The sequence below is a fragment of the Lampris incognitus genome, chromosome 10 (assembly GCF_029633865.1).
Source record: "Lampris incognitus isolate fLamInc1 chromosome 10, fLamInc1.hap2, whole genome shotgun sequence".
NCBI classification, from domain to species: domain Eukaryota; kingdom Metazoa; phylum Chordata; class Actinopteri; order Lampriformes; family Lampridae; genus Lampris; species Lampris incognitus.
This window is the reverse complement of record NC_079220.1, coordinates 28,651,904-28,658,668: the sequence shown is the minus strand read 5'-3', so window position 1 is coordinate 28,658,668 and position 6,765 is coordinate 28,651,904. Positions and strand designations below refer to the sequence as shown.

Below are 6,765 nucleotides of genomic sequence, written 5' to 3'. Positions count from 1 at the left end.
TACGGGACGTTTCTGGACGTTAACCTTTGGACAGCGGGACTCTATAAAAATGTAGTGACCAGGTGCCAGATCAAGATTGTAAGCATGCATCCAAGAGGAAGTTATGACAACGGTGGACACAGCGCCGAAAAGATGCAAATATAGCTGTTGTGGTTACACCGCCCCGAGCTGCCTCCCCGGCACGTTCAAGCCACTGCCCCAGCTCTCGCGCTCTGAGGAGACGAGCGCTGCACTGCACCAGGTGTTTGCCATCATCCATCAGGCACACCTGCGGCAATCAGGCAGCCCTCTACAAGAAGTCTCCCAGAACATCACTCCGTGCTTCGACGTACTGAACCCTGCGGTAAAGCTCTGACAAGCCCTCCAGCGTTCCTTGCAATTCTGTTTATTCCCCAGTGTCTTCTCTTCATGTCTCTGTTGGCACGGCCCACCAACAGGACGCAACTCCGCCTCCATCGAGTTTCTTGGCCACATCGTGGAGAAGGAGCTCATCCGCACCGACCCCAGGAAGACCCGAGCGGTGGAGGAGTTGGCACGGCCCACCAACAGGACGCAACTCCAGCGCTTCCTGGGGTTTGCAAACTTCTACCGGCGCTTCATCAGGGGGTTCAGCCGTGTGGCCGCCCCCCTCACTGCACTCACCTCCACCCTCCGCCCCTTCTCCTGGACCTCGGAGGCAGAGGCCGCCTTCTCGGCCTTGAAGAGGCTGTTCACAACGGCTCCGGTGCTCGCCCACCCGGACCCGTCCAGGCAGTTCATTGTGGAGGTGGACGCATCGGACACGGGCATCGGAGCCGTCCTCTCCCAGCGGTCGGAAGAGGACCAGAAGATCCACCCGTGCGCCTTCTTCTCCAGGCGTTTCAGTCCTGCGGAGAAGAACTATGAGATCGGCAACAGGGAGTTGCTGGCTGTCCACACCGCCCTAGAGGACTGGAGACACTGGCTGGAGGGAGCAGGGGAGCAGGGCAGCCGTTCATCGTATGGTCCAATCACAAGAACCTGACCTACGTGCGGACGGCTAAGAGGCTCAACCAAAGGCAGGCGCGCTGGGCTCTCCTCTTCAGCCGGTTCGACTTCACCCTCACCTACCGCCCGGGCACCAAGAACGTCAGGGCAGACGCCCTCTCCCGTCTGTTTCCTGAGGGGTCCCCTGACGCACCAGACACCATCCTTCCCCCGGCCCGGGTGGTGGGTGTCATCACCTGGGCCATCGAATTGGTGGTGAGAAGGGCCCAGCGCGCCCAGCCCGACCCAGGCAATGGACCCCGGAACTGGCTATTTGTGCCTCCCTCTGTCCGGCCCCAGGTGCTGGAGTGGGGCCACTCCAGCCGTTTTGCCTGCCACCCCGGTGTCCACCGAACGGCGGCCTTCATCTGCAGGGGTTTCTGGTGGCCCACCATGGAGGCAGACACCAGAGAGTTCGTGGCTGCCTGCACCACCTGCGCCCGCAGCAAGGCTCTCCATCGCCCTCCAGCAGGTCTCCTGCGCCCCCTTCCTGTCCCCAGCCGACCTTGGTCCCACATTGCCTTGGACTTTGTAACTGGCCTCCCCGTGTCGCAAGGCAATGACACCATTCTGACCATTGTCGACCGGTTTTCCAAGGCCGTCCACTTTGTTGCCCTCACCAAACTCCCCTCTGCAGCCGAGACGGTGGACCGTCTCGTCTCCCACGTCGTCCGACCCCATGGGATTCCCCTGGACATTGTCTCTGACCGTGGTCCCCAGTTCACTTCTAAGGTGTGGCAGGCCTTTTGTAAGGGGATTGGGGCCACGGTCAGCCTCTCCTCCGGGTATCACCCTCGGACCAATGGGCAGGCAGAGCGGGCCAATCAAGCCCTGGAGGCGGCTTTGCATTGCGTTACCACCAGCAACCCCGCCTCCTGGAGCAAGTACCTGCCCTGGGTGGAATACTTGCTCAACTCCATGGAGAGTTCGGCTACCGGTTTGTCCCCCTTCGAGTGTTCCCTTGGCTATCAACCCCCTCTGTTACCCCGTCAGGAGTTGGAGTGGGCGGTCCTGTCCACGAGGGCCCATCTCCGCTGATGTCGGCGCGTTTGGAAGACCGCCCGGGCCGCTATGTTGTGAGCTACAGAGCGGGCCCGGCGCAGCGCCAACCGGCGGAGAGTGCCAGCCCCAGCTTATCGACCTGGCCAGAGGGTATGGCTCCTGGCCTGGGACCTGCCCCTTCCTACCCTCAACCGGAAGCTGGCTCCCCGCTACGTCGGTCCCTACACCATCGACCGCATCGTCAACCCTTTGGTGGTGCGTCTCCATCTCCCTATCTCACTCAAGATCCATTCCGTCTTCCATGTCTCACGCCTCAAACCGGTAGCCTCCAGCCCCCTGTCTCCACCTGTCCAAGCTCCTCCACCCCCCAGGGTCCTCGACGGTGGTGACATGGTCTGGGATGTCGACCGGCTGCTCGCCGTACACTGCCGGGGGCGTGGGTACCAATACCTGGTGGACTGGGTTGGCTATGGGCCCGAGGACCGCAGCTGGGTTCCCCGGTCCTACCTGGCCGACCCCGCACTGCTGGAGGAGTTCTATCAGGCCCACCCCAACGCCATCGGACGGTCGCCCGGTGTCTCCCGTAGGAGGGGCGGTCCTGTTGTGGTTACACCGCCCCGAGCTGCCTCCCCGGCACGTTCAAGCCACTCCCCCAGCTCGGACGTGCCGGAAATATCCGAGCGCTCGGCTCGCGCTCTGAGGAGACGAGCGCTGCGCTGCACCAGGTGTTTGCCATCATTCATCAGGCACACCTGCGGCAATCAGGCAGCCCTCTACAAGAAGTCTCCCAGAACACCACTCCGTGCTTCGACGTACTGAACCCTGCGGTAAAGCTCTGACAAGCCCTCCAGCGTTCCTTGCAGTTCTGTTTATTCCCCAGTGTCTTATCTTCGTGTCTCTGTTTCCTCCCAATACTCTCCCTCCGCGACTTCCATGGCTCCCCGCGTCTCCCTCGTCCCCAGCGACCTTCACGTTTTTCCCCGGACCTCTCCTGCGATCTCCCCCCTTGTCCCTCTACCTGGACCCCTCCTTTCGGACTCGACTTCCCGGATCTCGGACCCGGACTTCCTCGGACAACCCCTCTTGGATCACGGACTGGACTTTCTTGCCAGGTGCACGCACATTATTTCAACACCCCCTTGTCATTTACATACCGCACCACACATAGGCTAAGAACACTCACACATAGTTGTACACGCAAACCACGGAACAACACACACATAGTTTATTCACACATCCCACTAACAGAACGCTTTTTGCACCATACATTCCCCTCCCACAATAAAACCACCTTTTTTCGATTTTGAAGTCATCCTGTGTCTGTCTGCCTTGGGTTTCGCCACATGGGTCGGGTTCTGGTGCGCGAGCATAACAATAGCGAGGTGAAATGCCAAGCAGACAAAGCTCGTTCCAAAATGAGTGAATCTGGGATTGATTTTCACCTGTTGGCGAGCACTGAAGAAATGATGGGGATGAACGGCTACGCGGAGTTGGCCTGTACACTGGAATGTGTTCTGGCAACTGCAGTCAGGGGGCGTGTCCTTCTGGTGACGTTGAGTCGGGAAGGAGGGGCCAACTTTGAATGTTGCGTTTACAAACCGCAAGTGACTTCTGGTACTTGGACCACTTCCGCTCATTTGCCTCCTCCATCCGGTCCTCCCAGGGAACCGTCAGCTCTATAAGAAGCACCTGTTTTGAAGAGGCTGGTGATAGCACTATGTCTGGCCTCAACAAAGATGTCATAAAGTGGTCTGGGAACCTAAACTGCCCCCCCCCAAGTCGACTCAAAGCTCCCAGTCTAACGCAGATGTGTGGAGACTGGCTGCTAATCTGGGCTGTGACTGAGGTTGCTCACCAGTCCCGACAAAGGCAATGTTCCTTTGTCCACGGGCTTGCTTGCTGTTGGCCATAGCTTTGGAGATGGCCTCTGCAACTGTCTTCAGCACCGGGTCATGTCGCCAGCGGTAACGGCCTTCCCCCAGGGCCAATAGGCAGCTGCTGAGGATGTGCTCGAGTGAACCTTTTCCAGGGCACAGATGACACGATGGAGAATCAATCTTGCCCCAGAGATGGAGATTTGCTGGGCTAGGCAGAACATCATACATGGCTTGTACCATGAACTTGATCCGCTGCAGTTCTGTCTGCCAGATATATGCTCAGGATATCTTCCTCTCCACCGCACCATCCCACCTTGTCCATGCTCCTTACTGCTACATGCCCACCATTCTGCTGGCCCTTTCCTCCTCGACACTTACCTGCACCTCCTCCAAGACTAGATGGTGTTTGTCCTTGCTATGGGCCTTATCATAGTGAGGTCGTGGGATGGCTTCCAGCCCTGCCCATCCAGTCGCCCCTGTGCCCACCAAAGCCCTGTGTCTCAGCTGAGACGCTGCTATCTCTAGGCCTTCCTGGGCTCTCCACTTCCTGCCTGTCCACACTATAATGCCTGCTGATGCCACTCTAAAGTCATCGGAGTCCCGATAGAGCAGTGCCTCTCTTGTGCGAGAAACCCCTAACTCCTCATCGAGGCTGCTAATAGGGAGCTGGAGTTTGTTGCTCCTCCCATACAGTGCTGCACTACTAAGGCAAACCCAGCTATTTCCGGAGGAAGTTACTGATTTTCCTCTCCAAGGTCTTCACTGTCGACAGGGTTACCTTGTAAACCAGAGGACTTGGGGTAAGATGCCATGTTGGTAAATCTAAGCCTTGAACCTGCCAGGTAGGCCAGACTTGTCTACTGTGGTGAGCCAATTCTCAAGCTCCTTGATGGTTGCTTGGATTGCAGCTGTATCTCTAAGGCTACAGTCAAAGACCTTGCCTAGACTCTTGAGTGGTTTCTTGGTAATGGATGGGATTGTGATGCCATCCAGAAAGAAATGAAACCGGTCCAACACAGTTCCCCTATTCAACACTATGGCTCTAGATTTGGCTGGTTTAAAACTCATCTTTGCCCAGGAGATGAACTTCTCTGGGCCCTGGAGGATCCACCTACCACCAGGCACCAATGATGTGGTGGCAGAGAGGTCGTCCATAAAGGCTCTAATGGGGGGCTGCCGAATGCCAGACTTGGACAGAGAGCCTCTGCACTCAGTTTCAGCTGCCTTGACCACCATATTCATGGCAAGGGTGAAGACCGTCACTGAGATGGTACACCCAGTTATGATCCCTTTCTCAAGCCGGTGCCAGTCAGATGTTGGGTTTCCAGAAGTGAATCTTAGCCTTACATTCCCATAGTAGTTCAGAATGAGGTCCTTGCTCTTACTGGGTACATGGTGTCAGTCCAGGGTTGTCTCGATCAGCTTGTGGGGTATTTAGCCATATGCATTGGCAAGGTCAAGCAAAAGCACAACTAGGTCACCTTTCCCTTTGTGGCACCTGCCTGATCAGCTGGGTGACAACTCTGGTGTGTTCTTGGCACCCTGGAACTCCAGGAATGCCACCTTTTTGTACCGAAGTATCAACGTAAGCATTCTTACAGAAGAGGTCTGTCATCCTTCTGGATAGAACACTAAAGAAGATCTTCCCCTCCACACTGAGGAGCGAGATGGATCTGAGCTGCTCCAGCTTGTACGAGTTCTCTTCCTTTGGTATCCAGACTACCTCTGCCTGCCTCCACTGGTCCGCTACAGTTCCCCTGTGCCGAATTACCCGCAGAATCTTCCAGAGGATACTGAGGAGCTCTGGGCAGTGCTTGGACACTTTATAGGGTACTTCATTGGGTCTTGGAGCAGAGCTGGCTCTGGCTGCAGTAACCACCTCCTGGACTTCCTTCTAGGTGGGCTCTCTGGTTTTGAACCCCACCGTGGGCGATGGTGGGCTCCAAAAGGGCTCTGAGGGGCCCTAACTCTTGCTCTCTATCAGGATCACTCAAAATGTTGTGCAGGAAGTGGTCTACCGCTTCTTTAGAGCAGGCAAGATGACCGCTGCGCTTCTGCCCTAACAGCTGCCTTGTGAATCCAAATGGATCGGCTATAAACACAGTACACTTCCTGGCTCTCTCTCTCTCTCTCTCTCCTCTGTCTCCTGTACCATTCTGCTCTGCGCAGGGTCATGAGCTTCTTCCTGATGATGTAATGGAGCTCAGACAGTGGTGGTTTCTCCTCCTCAGTTGCTACCTTGAACTGCCTTGCCAGAGTCTGAAGCTCTTGCCGCAGTTGGTGGATCTTGTCTGCCCTTTGGTTTATGGTGTAGTTGGGTCTAGTGGTCTTGCTCTCTTCAACACCAAACCTCTCTGCTGTAAAACTGACAGTGATGGTTGTCATTGTCAGAAGTCATCTGTCTGCATCTCCATTTGCTGTTGACATGATGATTCTGGCCGTGTCCTTCTCAAACTGGCGCTACTCTCTGTGCTGGCTTGCTGGAGGCCACTTGATTTGACTCTGCTGAACTACTCTGCTAGGAGCCAGAGAGCTTAGCATAAAGAGGTTCTGGGCTCTGTGGGGTGTCTCCAGGCCGGGCTCCTCCTGCGTCTCACCAGAAGTGGATCCTGTGTGCTGCGCTGCTCCCCTCCGCACCAAGCATTTCATTCGGACCTGATGGATTTTAAGGCCATGCTCATTCTTGCAGACCTTGTCGCAAATGCATCTTCAAGTTGTTGTCATTGATAATCCATTTGCCAAGGTTGTCATTGTTAGGTCCATCCTAGTGGGGTGCTCACCCCCCCCCCCTCAGGCTCCCCTGGTGGTATGTCGCTGTGAGGTTCTCTGTAGCCTTTTTTTGGGGGGGGGGTTGTTCCTCACAAAAGATGCAGGTTGGGCT

At 56.3% G+C, this 6,765-nt stretch overlaps 1 pseudogene; it reads right to left on the bottom strand.

The window, feature by feature from the left end:
- Nucleotides 1-922: 922 nt before the first annotated feature.
- Nucleotides 923-6,377, bottom strand: LOC130119782 (uncharacterized; annotated as a pseudogene).
- Between the last annotated feature and the right edge of the window lie 388 nt (nucleotides 6,378-6,765).